Raw genomic sequence first — 24,677 nt, 5'->3', positions numbered from 1 at the left:
AGGCACTGGGACAGAGCTAAGAAAAACGTGTCTTCTTAGCACAGCGGAAAAAAACGAACTGGAGACCACGAGGAGGGGATGCGCCCTCTAGTGGAGCAGGAGGCACACATGCGTGGTGCAGCACAGCAAGCTTGAATCTTCAATCAAGTTTGCTTGAAATGCTGTCCGCATCGGGGCTCCGTAGATGACGTCACCCACATGTGAGAATATCATGCCTGCTTGTCCTGGGATAACAGTGACACTGAAGACAAAACTCCTGCACCAACATCAGCTCAGGCAATTAGCACGTTAGAGACTCTGCACCAGTGGATGGAAAGCATTAGCTGCCAAGATTTCTCATCATTCTATGCAATAGAGAACTTTATGCAGTCAAAGCTGTTAAGCATGCAGAAGAAGGCAAAAGTCCGGGGCTATTTTGCATCAAAGTAGAATAGAACATCAGAACACAAGATTTAAAGGAATGAGTATAAAAGTTTGTTACAGTATGTACTGCTTAATACGGTACAGTGTTTATCTGTATTATACAGCAGCTATTTAAAAATAGGTTTTCCGTTGAAATGCAGTGCATTTCTTTTGACTGGTTATTTTGTGACCTTTTGATTGTGACTTTTCAATTCACTACCGTATTTTGACTGGGCGTGTCATGACCTTTTGATTTTAACTTTTTAATAAATCTTATTTCATCCAGACCATCATATTCCACATTTGTATTGTTTTGAGCTTGCCATATATTGCAGTATACAGTACTGCATAGTACAGGCCTATGTACCTATGCTTCAACATATGCTCCGGTTATTTGCATAAGCAGAGCTTGCACAGTGGCTGTGCATTTAAGCAGGTTCATAAGAACATAAGAATAGCCTTACATGATCAGACCAATGGTCCATAAAGCCCAGTAGCCCATTCTCACGGTGGCCAATCCAGGCCCCTAGTACCTGGCCAAAACCCAAGGAGTAGCAACATTCCATGCTACCGGTTCCGGTGTATAAAGCTAATAATTGTGAGCACACCTCCTCTAAAGAACATTGGCTCCCTGTCACATTCATAACCCATCTGAAATTTAAAGTACTGGTCTTTGACCACAAGACATTCTTCACCCCCCCCCCCCTCGTACCGTGCCTAAATCTTATTCCCCTATATATTCCCAATCATACATATCACTCACCCCAAGTAGTGCTTCTTTCTCCCATCCCTTCTCATTCACATCTTATCTCTAGGGACTCAGCGTTTTCATACTCTGGCCTGTACGTGCAGAATTCCCTGCCTCTCCACATTCACTCTAAGCTCTTACTCCCTAAATTTAAGAAGATACAACCTGGCTTTTCCAACAGGCCCTCAACTAACCTCTTTTCTATATTCACTCCTCATTCCTGTTAGGACAGCTTTAACTTTATCCCACACTAACCTGCATAGGCAAATCTGTTCCTCTAGCCTGCCCTTTCAATCTCATTTTTTCCCCAGTTTCCACTCATTCCCTTGCCTTCTCTTCTCCCCTATAGCTTCAGTTCTCTCACCTCTCTTTCTTTTTTCTTACTTACCTTTTGATCCTAATTTTCTATCACACATTTCCTTTTTTACATTCTTTTTATTGTATTGTATAAGAATTTGATACACTATTTGGGCTGGAAGCAGTACATCAGGCTTTTGTAATAAGATGCTGAAGAGAACTTATAACTGGTTAACCTTATTGTTCCCTACACCAAACCCTCCCCTAGGGTTCCTGGCTGCTACCTCAGAGTACAATAAGCCTTATGCATTAATATAATGAATTCTGGAGGGGGGGAACCCTCCAAGTATTGCTATATCTGTACCCTACAGGAGTTGTCCCTATTGTTTCTGGAAACCATATAATCACATCTCCATTCTAATCCATTCTAATCTAGGAATTGGGGAGGGGGAGAGAGGGTGGAGGGAACCAACTTTTCCTTAGTGGGAGTGGAGGGAACCCACATTTCCTGATTCTGCAAGAGACTCAACATTCCTTGATGACTTCCCCAGACTGCAAGGATTGCTTAGTCCACTTCCCCAAGACCCTGTCATGGTGTCAGCAAAAGAAACTCATAAAGGGGCTCTGCTGCTACCCACCACAGTACAGCCATTACCTGCTTCTATCCAAGGCCCTGGACATACTTGCCTATGATTCACTGCTCTAAGTACATTCACTGGCTCATTACACTTCCTGCATTTGCCTGCAACATCACTACCTTGGCAAATCATGCCAAAAAACTAACATGCCTAGCTGCTACAATTATGGCTTTCCTAGGATTCTCACCCTCTCCCTCACTTGTTTTTCAGTTTTATTTTTAAGACTTTACAATGGACCACCAATAAAATTCCTGGGTGGCAGATCTACAACAGTTAGACTGCAACTACAGAACCCCAGGTCTCACTTTAGCTCAAGATTACAGCAGACACCAAAAGGACTCTCAACCATTCTGGCCATTCTTTCCCGCCATACCAATCAATTTCGTTTTTTCCTTCTGCTGGAGAGAGAATACTGAGCATCTCCCAGTCGTACCAGCAAAAATCAGGGAAAATCAAAACAGTTGTGCTCCATCTCCATCTAGTGGCAGAAAAATAATATAATAGTCTAGACTAGGCAGGGAGGAGAGAGACCAAAAGAAAATACATTTATTCTTTTGCATAAAATGCTAGAAGAACACTTTTTAAAGAATACTTCAAACAGATGAGAGAAAAAAATACTAAAAAATATGGCTACCCAACACACACAAAAAAAATCTGCTGAAGTTTTATATATGAAAAGATTCCTTTTCCAAACAGCAAATACTAGGTTAATATGGTTGCCATAAACAAAATTCAACCAACTATACGCAGTAAGCTGTCATCTCAGGATACATGCCCTTCTTGCTTTTTACTGATTGCAATTACTTATACAGATGCATATAAAAAACAGCAACATGCACTTCCTTTGCCTTTCAGCAGTCAACTGTCAAAGTTCTAAAAGCATCAAACTACTTGAAGGCAAATCAATATATGTATATTTCATACATTATGGATAAACCTCACTCTTGTTCTATATTAATAGGAACTTTAGCAAGAAAATACATTTTCTGTGCTGTAAGTAGCACTGACCCCCATCCACGATGGGCAATCCTAAGTGGAATACCAGAGATTGTCCATGACAGAAAGGAACAAAAGAGGTAGAAGAGCTTAAGAGAACAGAGTAAGGGATTTTATCACATGCAAACTCAATTTTACGAAAGCCTATCCCAAAGCCTCTTACTTCTGTCACTTACTGACATCAGACTCAGTATTGGCCTACTACTAAAGCACTCACTTCTTGTGCCAGGTCTCTGAGGGAATTACTAATAGCAGAGCTTATCCCATAATGCAGGCCAACTTAATTTTAATACAATTAGATATTTCAGGCTTTGTAAAAGGAAGTTAACCTGGTAAATTAGAAAGGCCTCACATTTCTGATTTGACATATTCTACACATCTTTGTTTTGCTGTTTACATTTTTATGGTTCCACTTCTTATGCAGGCTATGAATATTTTCCTCAAGTCTCTTATTTTGTTAAAATTCCCCATTCCAGCACAGTGTTGCATCCCTTTCTGTTTCTAGTCCTCGTGCATAATGCATACACTGCCTCCAATTCTTCCAGATAAAGTCAAGACAGCAGGGGAAGGCAAGAATAAACCCCACCTATGTCACTGCTTTGACTTTAAAGCTGGCTTTGCTGCTAAAGGCAACTCGCTGCCTCCCAAGCTTGTTGCGCTGGGAAGGAGAATGAGACTTCTGCCCATTGCAGGAGACTTAAAAGTTTTGTGGAAGCAATATGTCAGTTCTGTATCTGCCACTTCCAAAACTGTAGGTGTTCAAGGCGGCCTAACACACCCACCAGCCCTAGGGTAGATATTTACATACATCCAGAGAGGCATACCATCAAGTAAGGTTAACCTTTAACAGCATACAGGTCAAAGCTCTTGAATCCCCACTGACAGAAATTCAAAGGCAGAATAATATACTTAGAGGCATTAAAGTAGTATCACTACTAGGAAGGCAATATCTCTCTAGAGCAGTGGATCTTAATCCTGTCCTGGGGGACCCCAGCCAGTGGGGTTTTCAAGATGTCACTAAGGAATATGCATGAGGCAGATTTACATTTACTAGACGTGACAGGCATGTAAATTTTACACATGCATATTTGTTAGTGACATCTTGAAAATCCCACTGGCTGGGGTCTCCCAGGACAGGATTAAGAACCACTGCTCTAAAGGACTCTGGTGAGGAGACACCCAACTTGAGAACTGTGTTCATTTCTGGAGACTACATCAACAAAAAAAATCATTGGCACAACAGAACTGTCATCGAAATGGTGCGTTCTGCACTATTAATCTTACACTTAGTTTTTGTTTAATATCTAAAAGGAACAAACACACTTGTTCTTACAGTCCTTTGGTGTTTAGTCTTTTCTCTGTTTTCAGATACATGCATGTTTTATTTAACAGATAATGATGTAAGCTAACTTTTGTGTAATTTTATTCTCTGTTTATAATTTAATGTATATATTTTATGTACAGTAAACCTCCGCGACTTCACAGTTCGCGAATTGCAGCCTCAGTAATTCATAATATTTTTGAACTGCCTCTTCCTGGTACTAATGTAAGGCTACACCAATCAGGAGTTACTTTGACATGCTATCTGGCATGTCAAAACAGCTCCTGATTGGTGTAGCCTGACTTTAGTACTAGGAAGAGGTGGTTGGAAAATACCGCAAATGATTTTCAGTATCCGCCGGCACCCCAGCTGCCCTCTCCTGCCTTCGATCAGCTCCTAAGCTGCATTTGCGCTTTTTCAAAATTCGCAGCTGTTCTTGGTAAGTCGGGGGAGGGTACAGGCACAAACAACATACCTGGCGAACTAAACTGCCAATACTTTTTTGAGGCTGAGGTAAGTAGTCACCGAAATTCTGGGTCGGGGGTGAGTGCACACACTTTCGAGTCAGGAGTAGGGTCACATCATATTTATGGGTCACATTGTAATTCTGGGTCTAAGGGGAGTACATACTGTAGTTCTGGGTATATGTGGAATACACATTGTGGTTCTGGGTCTAAGGAAAGCACAAATAACGCAAATAATGCTAAAGGTGTTCAAGTAGCTCAAGCAGAAATATCCCCATTGAAACGTAACAAAAATACAACATGGAGGGCTATGTACGTCAACGCACACAGTTTAGGAAACAAGATCCTGGAATTGGAAACAGAAATAAGGAATGCCGACCTGGATGTGGTGGCGATATCCGAGACCTGGCTCACAGACTCCCACGGGTGGGATATGGTCATACCGGGTTACAACTTGCTTCGCCGGTACAGGGAGGGCAGAATGGGAGGAGGTGTAGCATTATATACTAAAGATGACATTAAGGTCACGAGAATCACAGATGTCCAGTATACTGGGGAATCCCTTTGGGTTAATTTGGCCAGAGGGAAGGACAAATGCTTTTATCTTGGCATAATTTACAGACCCCCAAGACAACAGGATGACCTGGATATGGAAATAATCGGAGATATAGAAAATATCACCTTGCGTGGGGACACAGTATTGCTAGAAGACTTCAACATGCCTGATGTGGATTGGGTTACACTTACCTCTGCTTCCAGCAGCAGCAGGAGGCTATTAAACTCTATGAAGGGAGCAAGACTCAGGCAACTGGTGTTGGAACCAACAAGGGATCAGGCAATACTGGACCTGATACTTACCAATGGAGAAAGTGTCACAGAGGTCTCGGTGGGCGACACATTGGCCTCCAGCGACCACAACATGGTATGGTTCAATCTCAGGAAAGGTTTCACTAAATCTACCACACTGACCAAGGTCCTCAAATTCAAGGACACAAAATTCAAAGAAATGGGAGACTTCGTTCACCAGGCGCTACAAAGCCAAGCAGAAACTGATAACGTGGAAGAAATGTGGTCGACTTTGAAAGCCACCATACAAGAAGCAACAAACCGCTATGTTAAATCAGTAAGTAAACGGCGAAGGAACAATAAGCCACAGTGGTTTACTGCGGAGATCTCAGACCTCATCAAGGAGAAGAAAAAAGCATTCATCTCTTACAAACAATCGGGGAAGCAGGACTCTAGAGCAGATTACCTGACCAAATCAAAAGCCGTCAAAACAGCAGTCAGGGAGGCTAAATTCCACATGGAAGAGTCTCTGGCAAAGAACATCCAGAAGGGAGATAAATCCATCTTCAGGTATATCAGTGACAGAAGAAAAAACTCGAGGAGCGTAGGGAGAGGGGAGACATGATTGAGACATTTAAGTACATCACGGGACGGGTAGAGGTGGAAGATGATATCTTTCTTCTCAGGGGACCCTCGACCACAAGAGGACATCCGCTCAAGCTCAGGGGAGGGAAGTTTCGTGGAGACACCAGGAAATACTTCTTCACGGAGAGAGTGATTGAGCATTGGAACGAGCTTCCAGTGCAGGTGGTCGAGGCACGCAGCATCTCAGACTTCAAGAACAAATGGGATACCTATGTGGGATCCCTACGAGGTCATGCCAAGGGTTAGGGTCACTAGGACTGAATGAGCGGGTCAGTAGAGTGACAGTATAATTACAATTATTCTTTAGGGGGTCAGTAGATTTAAGAGGGTGGGTAAATAGTGTGGGCAGACTTGATGGGCTATGGCCCTTATCTGCCGTCATGTTTCTATGTTTCTATGATTGTACGTCTTAGGAATCCAGACGGAGACTATGTGGAAAAGGATTCGGAAAAAGCCCAACTATTAAATGAATACTTCTGCTCAGTCTTCACCCGAGAAGCGCCGGGGCTTGGCCCTCAGCTACAGACAAGGGTTGGCTCAGTTGACCCTTTTAGTAACTTTGAGTTTACGCCCAGCAGTGTCTACGGTGAGCTGTCAAAGCTCAAGGTTAACAAAGCAATGGGGCCGGACAACCTGCACCCCAGGGTGCTTAGGGAGCTGAGTGATGTCTTGGCGGAGCCACTGTCCGCGCTCTTCAACCTCTCCCTTAGTACAGGCAGTGTCCCGTTGGACTGGAGGACGGCTAACGTCATTCCACTCCACAAGAAAGGCTCAAAGATGGAGACAGCAAACTACAGACCAGTGAGTCTAACATCGATAGTGAGCAAACTAATGGAAATTCTAATCAAACACCAATTGGATAAGATCCTGGATGAAGAGAATCTACGGGATCCCCGACAACATGGATTTACTAAGGGGAGATCATGCCAATCCAACCTGATCAGCTTCTTTGATTGGGTGACGGAGAAGCTGGATATTGGGGAGTCCCTAGACATCGTGTACCTGGACTTTAGCAAAGCATTCGACAGCGTACCACACCGCAGGTTGCTGAGCAAGATGAGTTCTACAGGATTAGGTGACACATTGACGCAATGGGTTGGGAACTGGCTTGGAGGTAGGCTTCAAAGGGTGGTGGTGAATGGCACCCCCTCCGAAATGACGGAGGTGATCAGTGGAGTGCCACAGGGCTCAGTCTTGGGCCCAATCCTATTCAACATCTTTATAAGGGACTTGGCAGAAGGGCTTTGAGGTAAAATAACATTATTCGCTGATGACGCCAAACTAAGTAATGTAGTGGGCAAATGCACAACAGACGAAGATTCAATGCCCGACAACATGATGCACGACCTACTCCTGCTGGAACTCTGGTCTAGGACATGGCAACTCAACTTCAATGCCAAAAAATGCAAAATTATGCACCTGGGCAGCCAAAATCCATGTAAGTCTTATACCCTTAATGGCGAGATCCTAGCAAAAACGGTAGCAGAACGAGACTTGGGGGTAATCGTCAGCGAGGACATGAAGTCTGCCAATCAAGTGGAGCAGGCTTCGTCCAAGGCAAGACAAATCATGGGTTGCATACGAAGGGGTTTCGTCAGCCGTAAGGAGGAAGTCATTATGCCATTGTATAGATCCATGGTGAGGCCCCACCTGGAATACTGTGTGCAATTTTGGAGGCCACATTATCGCAAGGATGTGCTGAGACTGGAGTCGGTGCAGAGAATGGCCACCCGGATGGTCTCGGGACTCAAGGATCTTCCATACGAAGAACGGCTTGACAAATTACAGCTATACTCGCTCGAGGAGCGCAGAGAGAGGGGAGACATGATCGAGACGTTCAAGTATCTTACGGGCCGCATCGAGGCGGAGGAAGATATCTTCTTTTTCAAGAGTCCCACGACAACAAGAGGGCATCCGTGGAAAATCAGGGGTGGGAAACTGCGAGGTGACACCAGGAAATTCTTTTTCACTGAAAGAGTGGTTGATCGCTGGAATAGTCTTCCACTACAGGTGATTGAGGCCAGCAGCGTGCCTGATTTTAAGGCCAAATGGGATAGACACGTGGGATCTATTCACAGAGAAAGGTAGGGGAGGGTCATTAGGGTGGGCAGACTAGATGGGCCGTGGCCTTATCTGCTGTCTATTTCTATGTTTCTATGTTTGGAACAGAACCCCCGCGAATTCAGGGGAGTACTGTACACCACTGTAATGCTGTTCTCGGCCACCTGGCCATATAGCAAGTCTAATAAAAATAAATGATTTACAATAATTAGCAAGATAAAGAGATTAAGTCCTTATCTTGATAATATCTTTTCCAGTAGGTGAGACATTCTAGACATATGGGTTACCTCCCAATGGCCGCATGCCATATACAGAAGGAATCCACTCCAGATTTTTTTCTGTGACTCTCCTCTACTTTACTGGGAGCTCTAGCACCACCTGTAGTTAGTACCCAAGCACCAAGAGCTCCAACACAGAACGTGAAGTAGGGTCACCGATGGGAACATTCCCCAAAATTAACTGTTCTGCTCAAAAAGGAACATTAAAATAACAGCCAATAGTCAACCATAGCATCAAAGGAGCTCAGGAAGTACCCCTGCATGCACTGTGAACATACTTACAGAATTCATCATGGCCCAAAAGGGCTGACTGGCATCCAAGAAACAAACTTGGATAAGCATTAACAAAATGAGACAGTAGGCAGGCGCAGAAAGGACAAGGCAAGAGTCTAGAAAAAGTCTCACCTATCTATTGGAAAATATAATTGGACATATCTTTTTCCAGTGCAATAGGTGAGACATTCTAGACATGTAGGACGTACAAAAGCAGTCCCAAAAAATCGAATGGGGGCTGATTGCGCTGACCCTCAAGACTGAGGACCCAAAAGCAGAGTCCTCTCTTGCCGTCAGATCCACTCTATAAAATTTGGCAAACATGTGCAGAGTGGACCAAGTAGCTGTCCTACAAATCTTCTCAGGGAAGATCGCCCTAGCCTCAGCCTACGAGAAGGCCATACTTCTGGAAGAATGTGCCTTAACAGAAACAGAAGACTGTTTATTTACCACAAAGAATGTAGGCTGACAAAATAGTCTTACGGATCCATCTGGAAAAAATGGCCTTGGAAGCAGAGTGCCCCACTTAAAAGAATGAGTCAGCACAAAAAGATGGTCAAAAATGCAAACTCATTTCTGACCTCTAGATATAGTAGTACAGAAGAACTCTGCATACATCCAATTGCTGCAAAAGGCGGTTCTGTTTCTCAAAACCAGGAGGCAGAAAACAGACAAATGCACTTCCTGAACAACATGGAATGTTGACACAACTTTCGGCTCATGCTGTCAGTGTATCAGTCTTATGCATTAGTCTTGTGCCAGGAAGGGACTGGCTAAGCAACAAAACAACAAAAGAACCAGAGGTCCAACTTCATCTGCAGTGAAAAAACAGACCAGAGCAAACAAACCAAAACTGCAGATTTGTACACGGTGCAGGCAAATTTTATTTTGACAAATAAATCTTAACTAAAAACCTTTTACCAGCACCGTGTACAAATCTGCAGTTTTGGTTTGTTTGTTGAGGAAGGGACTGGCTGACATGTTTTGCACTTAAGCTTTTTCAAGATCACCCCCTCTTGGAAATCAACGCGTGCCATCCCGACTCAAAGTCTTAAGATGGCATGCATTGATTTCCAAGAGGGGGCTGATCTTGAAAAAACTTAAAAGGCAAAACATGTCAGTCAGTCCCTTCCCAGCCTTCCCGGCACAAGACTAATGCACAAGACTGATACATTGACAGCATGAGCCAGAGTAAACGGCTTCAAGCTAAGTAGTTGGTTTTTTCCTATATGAATTATTATAGCTAACTGAACAGGTAACATTTTAAATGAAAGAATGAATTTAAGTATTAAAATAAAAGAAAAATTAAAAATTAATATTTATAAAAAAAGAAAAAATATATATAGCGAAGCAGATTGGATAATGAATTCATGCTGTGATTGATATACACATACTGACAAAACCTGCTTTAGAAAAATAAGATATTTTGGAAACTATTAAGAAAATTATTTGGAAGAGCTGCCTTAGAACATATTTGTATCAACCATTCCAGCACAGAAGTGATTTCTCAGGCTAATTATTTATCTATCAATTAAGTCATAAGCATTTCTGGATAGATAATGTGTGTGCCCTTTATACTGAATATGACTTTATATCTTTAATTCCTTATACCACAGTTCTTCAACCGGCGAGATCAACATCTCAATTTCCTGCCAGTCCGCATAGGACCGGCAAGATCGAGGAGCGCAGGGCCGGAGAGATAATGGGGAGCCTCAGACTGTGCTTTCTTCCCTCCCAGCGGCTCTCCTTATAAGCGCAGCGATTCAGGAAGGAAGCCTTGGAGCTTTTGCTGAGTCGGGCCTCCTCTGATGATGCAACTTCCGCTTTCCTCAGAGGCGGTGTGACCCAACAAAGGACCCGAGGCTGCCTTACTGAATCGCAGCACTGGCAAGTAAGGAGAGTTGCTGGGAAGGGAGAACGCTGCTGGGCATGGTGAAAAAAAAAAAAGGGACAGCTGTTACTGGACCTGGAGAGGGAGGAGAGATGCTGCTGGGAGGGGAGGAGGGAAAGGAGTCTGGGAAGCTGCTGGGCAAGGGGAAAAAGGGACAGCTGCTACTGGACCTGGAGAGGGAGAAGGAGAGATGCTACTGAGAGGGGAGGAGGGAAAGGAAAGGGAAGAGAGTTACTGCTGGACAGGGGGGAGGAGGGAAGGGAGAAGAAAAAAGGAAGGAAACAGCTTGCAGGGAGATTAGAGGAGGGGAAGGGGAGAGACAGGAATGAGATGGGAAGGGGGTCAGCAGAGAAATTGAGAGGGACAAAGATGCTAGATCTGGTGTAGGAGAGATAAAAATGAAGAGAGCAGTGAAGCTGGAATGAATCGTGTAAAAAGGAGAGAGGGGCATAGGCTGTATGGAAAGGGGAGGGGGCATAGAAAGAAGACAAATACCATATGGAAGGGGGAGAGGTCAGACAGTAGATGGAAAGGGCAGATGCTGGATTGAAGAGACAGAGAGGGCAGACGCTGGAAGGAAGAGAGTGAAAAGAAGATGAAAGCAGAAACCAGACACAACAAAAGGTAGAAACAAATAATTGTATTTCTATTTTGTGATTAGAATATATCAGATTTGAAATATATACCCTGCTAGAGCTGGTGTTAGACATAACTGGGGACTGCAAAGTCCAGGCAGTGGCTTAGGGCTCTCTCTGACCAGGGGGACAGTTGCCCTAGTTGCACTCCCCTAACCCTATTCCTGCTATTTGTGACTGCGGTATTCTGTTAGCATGATATTTCTGTGTAGCATTCTGTAATAATTTGGCTTATTCAGTTTTCTTGATAGTAGGGGGGATATATGTGAAGGGGAGGGGAGACAGGGGTTTTGTTGATCCTTGCTCTGTATTATTTGTATTTATAAAATGACAATTGTACAGAATATTGTTTCTTTTTATACTTTAATAAAATACATTCAGTATACAATCATAACTGAGGCTTGTGCGGATGGGATCAGATGGTTTGCGAGGACCGAGCTCGTGGAGACGGGGCGGAAACGGGGGTTTTAAATTTCAGTCCTAGTAATTTGCCGGTCCACAAAATAATTTTTTTTTCCTGCCGGTCCATAGGTGTAAAAAGGTTGAAAAACACTGCCTTTTACTATCCTATAATCTATACATAACATGTTTTAGCTTTCTAATATAGGTCACTGTGTCCCTCCATAAATTATCAGTGGGGATAAAGAAGAGACTTCATTCCACTATCTCACCTCTTCACTCCAGAGATGGCCTTTCCTCTCTGTGCCACAATCTCATCCACTGACATTTTCATGCTAGTGTATAGAAGTAGACATTAGTTCCTTGCTGGATCATATTTCAGCCCTTCCCTATTTGATTCAGTTAAGATGGCACCTGGATAACATATCTCCTCTAATCCTCTCTCTCCTTAATTTATTGCTTCCTGACACTCAGAGAAGGGATTTCCAAAGTTACTTGAAAATTATTTACTTATAAATCTCAGTTCCATCTGTCTAATAATTTAAGTCTCCGAGAAAATATTTATTTATTTCATGCTCTAAAGGAAAACAAATTGAACAGTATAATCTCATAAATAATTCTGCTCCTGGTTGATGATCCTTTTTGGTTATATACGTGGTATATAAAGGTTTTTAATAAACATAAACATGATCCCAAAGGGGTCTCTGCCATCTGAAAAGAAAGTCTTACATCAAATTATCATAGAGTTATTCTATGTTTTTCTTTGCTTTGGCTTCAGCTCAGTTCACTACTAAATCATGTCTATAGTGCTACTAGACATACATACTGCTGTACGCTAAACACATACGAGACCCTGCTCGACAGAGCTTACAATCTATTCAGACAAACAGGACAAATAAGAGATTAGGAAATTACTTATTGTGGGAATGATTAAAACAGACACGAGTACTGAACAGGTGAATAAGAGTTAGGATTTTTTTTTCTTTTTCAATAAATATTTTATTAGATTTTAAATGCATACATTATATATAAACATACACACACACACACACACACAAAACACAGCAAAAAACAAATGGACAATACTTAGGAATACCATCTCACCATCTTAGAATCCACCATGAATTCTACCGTATAGCAGAGGGTGCTTGAGGAACATGTGAGACCATCTGTAAGAAAATTAAAGCTGAACTGGAACTGGACCCTGCAACACGACAATGACTTAAAACATACCAGTAAATCCACCAAGGACTGGCTGAAAACTAAGAAATGGAGAGTCCTGGAGTAGCTGAGTCAAAGCCCTGATCTTAATTCCATTGAGATGCTGTGAGGTGATTTGAAATGGGTTGTACATGCAAGAAACCACTCAAACATCTCATAGCTGAAAGAATTCTGTATTGAGGCCTGGGCCAACTTTCCTCAGACCGATGTCAGAGACTGGTAGATACTGACAAATAAATCTTAACTAAAAACCTTTTACCAGACAGGGGACCCAACACGGTCCGTGTTTCGGACAATAGTTAGGAATTAAAAGCAGCATCAAAAAGATGGGCTCTAATACAACCAGACATAGAACTTGACGTTCTGACTCGAGAAGTCTATCCCAGACATACCAAGTCAGAAATTGGCAGTGGGTGCAGATAAGAGAGTCTTACCTGATGAATGGAGTTCCCAGGGAAGGGTACAAATCAATGATGGGATCTTGGCACCATGACCCTTTATTAATGACTATCTGAGGACTTTTTCCTTTCTGCCTACTGTTCCTAGACTGGACATTGCAGAAACAATCTTGAGGCTGGGAACCTTGCATCAGAGATGCATCAGCAAACTTGTACCAGGAGCTCTGACTAAATCCAGCCACCAGATGCCACTTTTATTCATGACCACAACTCCTTAATCCACCGGGACTTTGAATAATCCTTTTGAAACATTATCATCCCCAGCTAATCCAGGGTACACAAACCCTAATACATTAATTCAACCATGGATACTCCATATGACCACACTGCCACTGAATCACCAAGCTGTCCCCTCCACCCTGCCTGCATGGTGTTCAATCCAGTCTTCATGACCCAGTCCACCAATCTAGTTTTGAGACCATCTTACAATGAATATGCATGAGACATTATCAAAGCCTTTGAAATGGCTATTATGCCCAGCTAATTTTCAAACAGTTGTTCAAGCCTTTATATATCTGTTATTTAAGAGCTGTACAACTAGACTAAAATGCTGCTGCTCATTTAATCTCAGGTTGTTCTTTGTTTGATCATATTACACCAATCCTTAAACAATTGCATTGGTTACCAATGTCATGGCATATTCAGTTTAAGATTTTAACATTGATTTTTAAAATATTGCACGATCAACAACATTTACGTCTGGCTGCAACATTAAGAGTGCATGGTCCAGGACACCCATTATGGTCCAGTAGTCAGGAACTTCTTGACATTCCAGATTTTATGTTCAAACGATTTGATTGATGAATATAGTGAAACAATCATAAACAGACTAAACATATCAAAGTCAAGTAAGAAACAATGGAACGTCATCAACAGCAGAGAGAAACAGTCATCATCAGTTTTTATACATAAAATGCAAAAAATACCTATCCAACTATTCCCTACTAACAGACCTGGGTCCAGAAGCAAAAGCAAAGCACACCAGGGCCTTGGACTCTTATGAGCTCTGGAGTAGTCCATTTATCATCCCTCCCCCCACTCTGACAGGAAAACTGTTATATCAGATACATAATGAACAAAGGAACCCCCACAAAAAAACAGAGAACACCCCCACCCCTTCCCCACCCAAATAATGCAGTCTCATAGCCAATTCAAATGAACCACCATTCACCAAATGGAGATCCCCCCCCCAGGTACTCTTCCCCCCAGATACTCTCCACCCAGTCTACTGCGAACAGCCCAAATTAGGACAACCACATTAGTACTGCACTACGGCCTTTGGGATGCAAGGACTGCAAATAGGGTTCCCAGATGCTCATGAACAAAAATTTCCACTTCCGTGACCCCTTGGCATCCCTTGCTTCCCAGGTAGCCAACTGATGCAACTGGTTCCGCCAATGCCAGAACGTCGGGGGGTCCTGGACCATCCAATATTGCAGGATACATTAACAGGCTAACAGGCTCATTTTTCTACAGAGAGTAAGGCTGCCCTGAGGCAAATGGTCATAATCCTCGGGCAAATCTGGAACCAATTGGACAGGTGTACCCCGCAAGACTCTACCAATCAAACCGGACATGTAAGAGACTATACGTCTCCAAAAACGGTGTATGACTGGACAGAACCAAAACGCATGTCCCAGGGTGTGCTCCCCCTGTCCACACTTGTGACAAACAGGAGTAGGGAGACCTCCACAATAATATAATTATTTTCAAGTATAACAGGCTCATAATGTCACTCTATAATCTAATCTAAGGTTTATATACCGGGTCATCTCCCACTGGAGCTCGACTCAGTTCACATATAATTAAGACTAGAGTACATAACAGAAAACAAAGGTGAAGGAAGAACTAATTAAAAACTAAAGTACATAAGAAAAGCATAAGAAAAATAACTATATCATTTCATTGAAGCTGTAGTTAAACCATTTAAATATTGTGAGAACAATAAAATTTTCAGGCATTTACAAAATAATTGCAGCTGGCCTAAAAGCCTAATGGAGTCAGGAAGTTCATTCCAGATCTCTACAAACTATAATACGTTTCCCTAAACCAAGCACACAGGGATCACCCCTGGCGTCGCCCGAAGAGTGCGGGCAATATCCCAGTGTCCCAAATTGACCTGCAACTCTGTCTCCCATCTGCCCCAAATAGTTAGATAATCTTTATGGGGCTGTAAAACCTGAAGACTGTTATGAATTCGTGATAGCGATATGGGGGTCCCCTCCTCTCAGGAGAAAACCCCCCATAATTTAGCCCCCATATGTTTACCCAACTGTGCTCTGTCGAGATATCCCACATAATGCCCCACTTGATGACACGCAAACTGCGCTCCCCAGGTATCTCCCACCGCCACCTGCAAGTCAGCACGGGACATTAACTCCCCCTCCTCCCCCAGGAGGTGTTCCAATCTGGAAATATCTCTCATTTCCCATGACAAACCCATGCCTCCCAGCCCGGCTGGATTGCTCCTTAACGGCAAGAGATCAGTAACCCATGGGTTCACCCCCACCACCACCACCAAGCGCCAAGCATCTTGCAGAGAACAAAACAAAACACTTGCTCGGAAGCAGGCAGGAACCGCACTGCAATGAAGCAACAAAAACACATTAAAGGGAGCAAAAAACTCCCGTTCTATCCGAAGAGAGGTATAGCAACAAATCTGATTCACCCAATCCCTCAAATGTCATAGCACACACACATAATTATAAACCTTGACATCTGGCAAACCCAACCCTCCTCCCCGTGACCAATTCACCAAGAGCATAGGCAATGGTAACTTGGGTTTCTTAGCAGCCCAGCAAAAGCGAGTGACATTCCAGATTTTAAACAAATTAGACTGGAGCTGTACAAAGACTCAATCTTTATGTTCATTGGTTTTTTATTGTTTCAATGTTTTATATTATGCATGTATGCTATAAACCACCCAGATTTGTAGATGTGCAATATATAAGAAATTAAAAATTAAAAAACTGTAGAGAAGCACTGAATGCAAATTTCTCCTGCATATTCACTTGGGATATTTTTTAAGCTAGGTTGGCTAAGTAGATCATCTTAGTTGTTTCCATTTGCTATTGTGTGCTGTGTTAATTACCAGTGGGCCTTTAGGGATTCTGGACTTGCCAGTCTAAGGGGTGTGGGAGCAGACTCCACCCTCATTCTAACATCAGCAGCCCAGCTATTTGAGTTGGCGTGTCAGCTAAGGCACGTGGAGAAGGCGAACGCCTTTCTGAAACGCCTGAGTGAGGAGCAAAAAAGTCTCTTACCTCGACTGCTGATTTTCACCTTAAACATTCATCTCCCTGCAAAGTAAGCTGAACTGACAAAATACTCTTGCTTTGCCCTACTTTTTAAGTCACTAGTGAGCTCCGGGGATGTTTTGCAAGCCGCTTTTTGGTTTTCCTATTCTAGCTTACCTAATTGTTACTCTTAAGAATGTCATCCCTGCAAGAATCACCTATTCCTGTCCGAGTATCACCTCGTCCTGGCTTGCTGACAGCGATTAATTTAAGTCTCCTGAATTGTCGCTCTGTTAAGAACAAGAAATCTATCTATTTATTCTCCCGCCACCGCTTGGATATTATTTGTCTGGTAGAAACTTGGTTAAAAGACGATGAAGAGGCTTCCTTAGTAGAAACTGTTTAGAGTACACATAGGGTGTTTCATTCAGCCAGCAAAGTGGGAGAAGAAGGGGCATCGTGCTCATTCTCCCTACAGCATTTAAGGTCATTGAGATTGATTGAGGTGATTTTGCACTGGGCAATTTGTTAGTCTTGCGAATCTTATCACATTTATTAATTCACTATAGTTTGCTGCTATTTCCCTCCCTGTGCCGGCCAGCTGGCTTGGGACAATCTTTTACAAACTGTGGCTGATGTCTCAACACGTTTCCGAGATCTAGTAATTTTGGGCGATTTCAATACCCATGTTGATGATTAATCAAATAACAATGCTCGTGGCTTTCTTTCCTTTCTAAATGATCTAGAATTGCAACAAATAGTCACCGGTTCTACACACTGCTGCTGGTCTCATTTTCGATCTGAATAAATGTAAATAAAATGAAATTAGACTGCAGTCCCTAAAACCCTCTGAACAACCTGATAACTCACCACAAGCTACTACTGAAAAAGGCATTACCTAAATCAGATTCTCATCCTCTCCCATCTCCTTTTACTTTCATGATGGAAGACCATGTTGAAATGTCAAAACAATAACAGAAAATACACAGAAGAAAAAAACTGGTGCCTAGGAGAACTCCTCTTTCAAGAAACTGATGTTCTAAAATGCAGATATTTTATATAATCCTTATAAAGTAATGGATATCTTCCAACTGCATGATGGGCACCATTTCAATTCTCTGGCTATTTTCTCTGCCATTTTGAAGTTAACAGTTGAAGCAAAACAAAACAAATGAGATTGCAATGAAAACAGAATAGCCAACTGAGTTTGTTCAACATGCCTCACCCAAGACACCAAAGCTCAGTACTAGTTCTCACCCCGCCCCACCCAAAAAAAAGGATTAATATAAGCTGAGAAATTTGCTGAAAATAGGAGTAGAATGATATAATTGAAGCAAAAAACTGTAGGAAAAAATAATCTAAGGTAAAAGAAGAGATATTGATATATCCAAACAGATCTGCAGACAAAAAAAAAAAAAAAGACACCAAAGAAACCCAAAATGACAAGGCAGACAGTCCCACATAGGTTAAGTAAAGCTTTCTAGACTCTTCTACTGCTTGCTCAACAATACCTTTGCTTTCAAATGATATCACCCATTTGCGTGGTTGGCTTACTCTACTTGTCTATGACTAATAAACATTTTAATTCTTGAAGATATGTAAGGCCATATCCTTTTAATTCATTATTTAATTACTGTTGGATAAAACACAGCACAGGTAACTAATCAAAGATCACAGGGACTGCTGCAGAGGAAATTAAAATGTGAGTCCCAAAGTTTCTCCAGACTAGTCTTCAATAATCTAGCCACAACCCCTTTCCCTTTCTTTGTAAAGTATAAAATAAATTTAACACTGTGCCACATTTTAGAGCACTAACACAAAAAAGGAGATTGGAGACGCTTTAATCACATTAAGGCCAGGCCCACCCATTTTCACCCTTGCGTCACTCACCGAGTCACTCAAACCTCCCCCTCTGTCGCAGGTCCAGCATCTGTACCTTTCCCTCCCTCAACCCCTTCAACACTTTCAATGTTACCTTGCCAGCACTACCCAGCAGTAATTCAAAAAGGCCTGCTCTGGGATTTTTCCTCTGCCACGTACTGCCCTGTTAAGCAAATTCCTGTTTACTCAGAATGGGCTGCAGCAGAGGGAAGGCCCTAGAGCAGACCTGTATGAATTGAAGCTGGGCAGTGCCAGCAAGGTAACATTGAAAGCGCTGTGATAGGGGTTGAAGGAAAGGAAAAGAAGAGCACAGATGCGGGACCAGCAGTAGCACAGGGGCAGTGGGGGTAAGAAATATGCTGGATGTGCAGGAGGTGATGAAGGCTGGGGGGAAAGGAGAGAGATTCTGGACCTGTGAGGGGGGGAGTTCGAGACAGTGGAGAGAGGTGCTGAACTTTCAGTGGAAGAGAGGACTAGAGGGACCGGAGAGAGTGCCTGACCTGTGATGAAGAGGGTTGGAGGGAGAGGAGAGATGTGCTGGACCTGCAATGAGAAGAGGGTTGGAGAGAAGGAAGGGAAATGCAGGACCTGTAGAGGAGAGGGCTGGAGGGAACAAAGAATGTCGGATCTGCCATTGATGGGAGGGAAGTGCTAGACCAGGGGATGAAAGAAGAAGGGTTAAATGCTGAACCCACAGTGGGGAAAAAGAGCAAGATTATGGAAAGGGGAGGGAAAAAAGCTGGATGGGGTGGGTTCAGATAAGAGAGAGACACATTGGATTGGGGGAAGGAGAGAAGGGAGCAGCTTGACACAGGGTGGTACATAGAAACAGAGGGGCGATGATGGGCATTAGGTGGGAGCATAGGGCCTTGGACACAAAGGAGAAATGCCCCTCTGTCATCCCCATACATCAATTCCTAACATGAGAGTGTGGGAAATATGGGAATAAAGAGGCAATGCTAGACACAGAAAGGAGATACTAGACATGGGGGAGAATAGGAGCACAGAAGAAAGATGCTGGATATGGGGGGGCATAGGTACACAGAAGGATGACGACGGATGTGGAGCTATGAACACAGGAGATTCTGGACAAGAAAATAAAGGGGCACAGATGGAAGATGCATGGTGGACATGGAGAGAACAGAACATGGAGAGAAGAAATGTCAGATGGACAGGACACCCTGGCGAGCGAGTTAAGACAGAGGGAAGCAGAAACCAGAGACTGAGATCAATATGATTTGAAAAATAAAATGACCAGACATCAAAAGGTTCCCACGTCAGGCTAAATCAAAGAACAAAAAAGTGGGACGAGTGAGATGTTCCCAACGGGATCTATATTATAAACAAGAACCAAGTACTATATAAGCAAAGACGCAACACTGCAGGTATTTCGGTACTACAGCAGTACCTTCTTCAGGAGTCTGTAATAAATCAAATAAAAGCATTTATTCATAAATACAGTAAAACCTTGAATTGCAATAACTTGATATGCAAGTGTTTTCTAAGACAAGCAAAACATTTTATTAAATTTTAACTCAATATACAAGCAAGGTCTTGCAATACAAGTACATACAGCATACACACATCACATTATCACAACTGAGCAGATGGTTCTTCTCTCTCTCTCTGACACTGCAGGAATTTAGTGACTGTTCTAAACAAGCAAGGTCTTGCAATACAAACAGCAGGGGTGCCCACACTTTTTGGGCTTGCGAGCTACTTTTAAAATGACCAAGTCAAAATGATCTAACAACAATAAAATAAAAAAACCACCACCACAAAGCACGCTGTACGCAGAGAAAATGTTAATTATCATTTATAGTCCGGGGTTTTTTCAAAGGTCAAGCAGATGACTCTATGCACTGTCACCTCAGTAACAACCATACAAAAATAGACAAATATATCCCCTCCCTTTTTACTAAACCACAATAGCGGTTTTTAGCACAGGGAGCTGCACTGAATGCCCCGCGGTGCTCTCAACGCTCATAGGCTCCCTGTGATAAAAACCGCTATTGTGGTTTAGTAAAAGGGGGCTATAGTGTAAAATATAGACAGCAGATATAAATTCTCAAAACGGACACAGTTTGATCACTAAATTGAAAATAAAATCATTTTCCTACCTTTGTTGTCTGGTGATTTCATGAGTCTCTGGTTGCACTTTCTTCTTCTGTCTGTGCATCCAATCTTTCTTCCCTTCTTTCAGCCTGTATGCTTCCTCTCCTCTAGACCTCATTCCCTCCCCCAACTTTTTCTTCCTCTCTCCCTGCCCTTTCTTTCTCCCTGCTGCCCTTTCTTTTTTTCTCTCTTCATGCCCCCTTTTCTTTCTTTCTGTTTCCCTTCTTTCCTTCTGTCTCCCTGCCTGCCCCCTTTCTTTCTTTCTCCCTACCCTCCCCCAAGCCACTGCCATCGGGGAACAGGCCCCCAAGCAGGGCAGGATTAATTTGGCCCCTAGGCACACAAGTCCACTAGGCCCCCTGACCCTCCCCCCAACCATGCCCCACCCCCAATAAACTGTCTATCCTGTGCCCCTTCTCTCCTTTGTACATGTCCTATGCTCTGGCATCTCTCTCTCATTTCCTTTGCTTCCTACTCAACCCCATGGCCTGGCATCTCTCTCCTTTCCTTCTCTTCCTCCCCCGCCATGCTCTGGCATCTCCTCTCCTTCCTTTCTCTCTGGTCTGGCATCTGTCTCCTTAATTTCCCTTCCCTCCCCCCATGCCCTGGCATCTTTCTGCTCTCCTTCTCTTCTATCTCTCTCTACCCCCTCCATTATCTGGCATTTTCTCTCCTTCCTTGCCCCTGGTCTGGCATCTGTCTCCTTCCCTTCTCTCTCCTTCCATGGTCTGGTTTCTCTTTTCCTTTCCTTCTCTCGGAAGCCCATGGCATTTACTGTGCTTCTGCTGCCGCCTCTGTGTTTGGTAGCCAGGCTGGAGGTAAAGGGTGGCATCACCCCACACATTACAAGGTCCGGTTTGGACCTCTCAGACTTGACGGCTAGTGGCCAAGGGTCACTTGCTCTGCCTTCTGGAGAAGCCCCAGTGAAGGAATGGGATGCAACCACTTGCCTTCTCTGGCTTTGGGGATGCTGGAGTGGGAGAGGATGCCAGAAAAGTTGGTGGGGAGAGTGGCACTCACTCATTTATGTTTGGCGGTGCTCTCCTCAGGGGCGGACACGAGCGGAAACTTTCCACAGGGTGGGAAGGCAATGCTCAGAGCAGGGCTACCGCGTCCTGCCCCTTCAGCAGTCCAGATACGTGCCGCTGTGGCCATGCGGGACATGTCTGCAGCTACAGCCAGCTACCAAGAGTGTTGCACCCCGAGGCCGGAGCTTTCAAGGTGCGTCATTCCTGTTTCGTAGCACACAGTGTTAGAGGAACTGAACCCAGGAACTGAACTTCCCTTCTCTTCTGAAACAGGAATGACATAACTTCCTGTTTCGGAGAAGGGAAACCAGCGCACGCAGTGTTAGAGCCCCACAGCCTGAGTTCAGTTTGCTTGTGGGCAAGAGGGCAGTGAAGGAGTGGAAGGGAGGGAAGCTGTCTTCACCAGGCAGTCGGGGAGAGGAAGGCTGATCGGCCGGTAGATTGTGAAGGCAACGCGAGTCTATCACGGAGCCTTCGCAATCTACCAGTCGATCGCAATCGATGTATTGGGCACCCCTGACATACAGTATAAACACATCACATCATCACAACTGTGCTGATGGTTCTTCTCTCTCTCTGACACTGCAGGAGTGTAGTGACTGTTCTAAACAAGCAAGATCTTGCAATACGAGTACATACAGTATTTTGTATTAAAGTTTTTGGATTGTGGAGTTTCCATTATTTCTTATGGGGAAATTCACTTTGATATACAAGTGTTATGGATTACAAGCATGTTTTTGGAACAAATTATGCTTGCAAACCAAGGTTTTACTGTACATATATACAAACAAAACATTAATATAAAATACCCAATATGAAAACATTAAAATATCATACAGAGAAACCAAATAATGCAAAAGCATAAGAAAAATACTAAAATAAATGAATTAGTATAAATACACACAAATTAATGGTCTTATACAAAAAGTCACAAAATGAGTATATGACTAAACATGGATACCTACAAATGTGATGAGAATTAAATCAATTGTCCAATGACAGCTATTCCACAATGCGTTTTTGGAAAAATGTTTGATAAACCAAAAACAGGAGAAGGAATGAAAAAAGGAACTACTGTACCTGGTGTGCCAAGCCCAAGCCCAAAAGTGCAAAACAAAAACAAGTAACCACAAAAAAATATATATTTAGCGAGGCTGGATCAAAAAAAGTCCTAATCTTAAGAGAAGTGCTCTAAAACCATGATCCACAGACCTAGAACGGCATAGCACAAATTAACTTAGGGATTCAGGCATTGTACCTTGCGAAATAACCAAAGTTAAAGGCGTCAGCAGGGCACTAAACTTAAAGCAGCCTCATCTGGGAAATCATAAGGAAAAAAATAAAGTCCTGAAAACCACACAATCTGGTGCCGAGTAAGAGGGGAAAGCCGGGAGTAGCATGAATGAGTAAGAGAAATATGTGAGCTGGCAGCTAATAAAACAAAGCTGGGACCGACAAGCTAATAAGTGCTCACAGACAACCAAGATAAACAAAACCACGAACGTGTTTGAGCATAGTTTCTTCCCAAACCACCCAAAAATTAAACCGAAACAAGTCACTAAACAAAAAAAACTGTGACCCAAACAGCTGTGATGAAGCAAAGATAATCAATAATAAATTAAACTTACTGCAGATGATAAACGGCTGGGAGTCTGGGACAACCAAAATGCAGGACACTGCATTGAAGTCAAAAGCGAAACTGTGAGCATGCTCAGATTAGTCATAAAAACGTCACGTTCATTGAATATGTAAACTAGGCTACAGAAGAAAGCCAGTGGGAGGTGGACTGCAGACCAATACCAAAAGCATTGTGTATAAAAAGAAAAGGCAAAGCAGGAAATAAAAAGCTAAATACAAAGTCTGTATAAATAATTGACACCACATATCGACAATCTTTGGAAGTTTTTTATAAATGCAGCAGCACCTTTAAGTAGCTAACACAGGCATAACGAATATGGGCAATAAATATTAATCAAATACATATATAAACATATTTTTTAAAAATATATTGCACAAAATGTGCTATAAAAGAACGTTAATAATATTATAAAATATAAAAGACAGCATAAAAACTAATTGACTAAAAATCATAACAATGAAAATACCAATTGAATACAGAAAAACAGAAGTGTATCACAAAAAAGTACTTTGTTCTTTTTAAAAAGGGCACAACATAATAAAAACTCAATGAAATAAAAGCTTTTAAAGCCATTAAAGACTAATGCAGGACAGGTAAGTAGCTAATGTGATAACAATTCATTTTGATACTAAAAATACATCTCAAGATTCAAACTATTAGGTGTAATGAAATTCAAATTAAAGATAATCCTTTATTCTTCTGGAAGGAGAACATGGTCAATATTCCCCCCCCCCCAGCCCCCCAATTGGCATCTGATTATCTTAAAAACCAAAAAATGAGATCTGAGGCATTATGTCTTTTTTCATTCCAATGTTCGGCCAAAGGGCCAGAATTGACTGGGACACAATAACAATACACTGCAATTCTCTGCAAAGAATCTATGCAGTTTACAATAAAAATGAGATCAAGTTTTGGAAGTTACATTATTAGAGTGGGGTGGTTCTTGGGGGTGAAGCTAAGAGAATGGTTATAGGGAGAAGTATGTCTCTAGTTTTTTCCTTGAAGTCAAGGTATGTGGTGGGTTGTCCTAGTTGTATTGGTAGTCTGTTCCAAATGTTGGGAGTTTGTTGCAAATGGGGTATTCGAAGGTAGCCTCAAACATCTTTTCTGCCGTATTTTTTGAGATGATGGGAGGGGTAGTTTGAAGTACTGTATTACATGTGAATTGAAGGAATGTGGGTCTTCGATATCAGATGTTAGTCCTTCCCGAGTTCTCTCCATAGATCACTTTGTAAACCATGCAGACTATCTTGAAAAGGATTCTC

At 42.7% G+C, this 24,677-nt stretch overlaps 1 protein-coding gene across 3 annotated transcripts in view; it reads right to left on the bottom strand.

Moving 5' to 3' along the window:
* MICU1 (mitochondrial calcium uptake 1) overlaps positions 1-24,677 on the bottom strand; it is a 376,908-nt gene that overhangs the window by 297,640 nt on the left and 54,591 nt on the right. Inside the window, exon 1 of one of the 3 annotated variants that reach the window (XM_033940605.1) lies at positions 23,402-23,482. The exons of the other annotated variants lie outside the window; for them this stretch is intronic. The gene's annotated coding sequence lies outside the window, so the exon portion shown is untranslated. Of the gene's footprint in view, positions 1-23,401; positions 23,483-24,677 lie in introns of those variants that run through there. 3 annotated transcript variants of the gene reach the window in all.

This window comes from Geotrypetes seraphini, chromosome 4 (assembly GCF_902459505.1).
Source record: "Geotrypetes seraphini chromosome 4, aGeoSer1.1, whole genome shotgun sequence".
NCBI classification, from domain to species: Eukaryota; Metazoa; Chordata; class Amphibia; order Gymnophiona; family Dermophiidae; genus Geotrypetes; species Geotrypetes seraphini.
The sequence above is the reverse complement of the archived record's forward strand: the minus strand, read 5'-3'. Positions and strand labels throughout refer to the sequence as shown.